Source organism: Halyomorpha halys, unplaced genomic scaffold, assembly GCF_000696795.3.
Source record: "Halyomorpha halys isolate HHAL.00 unplaced genomic scaffold, Hhal_1.1 Scaffold1871.1, whole genome shotgun sequence".
Classification (NCBI taxonomy): Eukaryota; Metazoa; Arthropoda; class Insecta; order Hemiptera; family Pentatomidae; genus Halyomorpha; species Halyomorpha halys.
The window spans coordinates 62,133-63,254 of NW_027112587.1; positions in this window are offsets into that span (position 1 = coordinate 62,133).

Below are 1,122 nucleotides of genomic sequence, written 5' to 3' on the forward strand. Positions count from 1 at the left end.
TTAAGTATTAAAAGAATCCCTTATCCTATAGTGTTATTTTTTCAACTTTGTACAATACATTTTAATTTATGGTTGTATTAATAGACGTTACTTGTACTTTGATGATAAGCAGAGCTGCCGATTCTTCCAACCAATAACGGAAACTGTAGTTCACAGTCAAGGAATATACATGTGATAGTTTACGTGACTATTATTTCACTGACATTATTTTGACAATCAGCTATCACACTAGAAATCGTGCGAGAGTACGACTATTACATATCAGTGATGATTTAACGCGTCTTGAAGGCGTAAATCGTCAAATGCCGCAAAGTATTTTTGATTGATTTTGACAATTTTAGGGGGAAGGGTGCAGAATATTGAACAAACATAAAGAACCAAGTTGTTTGAGAATTCAGTTTCCTGCAAAAATTCCTCATCATAATTGAGAAGTATTCATTAATAGAAGCATTTGAGGATCCTAGGATACTGAAGTTATGATGACGGATTCTTACTGCAAATTGAATTCTCAAATCAATCAATTAATTCATTCATTTTTCTTATATAGTTTATAAACATAACAATTGTTTTGAACTGTTTTATTTTAATGGTATGTTAATTCTAAAATAATCTTGTTCTTTCATGTATCATTTGTATCTTGTTCATTTAGCCCTACAAAGCCTTACAAAGTGGGGCGAAATGTTGGTTAACAATAAACAGTTTTCTATTACTATTTTGATACCTTTATTGACCGCCACTCGGATTAACTTCTTTCAAATAACCTTTTTGCAGTTTACCCTTCAGAACAAATTGAATCGGGAAAATCACTGATATAAAATCGTTTTGAAATAATACTTGTTTCTATTTCAGAGTTAGATGCAGTGGAGAACTTATAAAGGTGCATGTCCCTGGCCCGGCACATTTCGAATTTTGAGTTGAAACTTATACACGAATTATTGGTATTAATTAGTACTAAAGTTTTAGAATTAGTACCCAAAATGATCGCGAGTTATTACGTGTTCAATTCTGCCGGGCCAGAGTCATGCCAATGCGGCACTTTTTGATTTTGAGTTGAAACTTGAACACGAATTAGAACCTAATTGGTACTAATTAGTACTAAAGTTTCAGAATTAGTACCCAAAA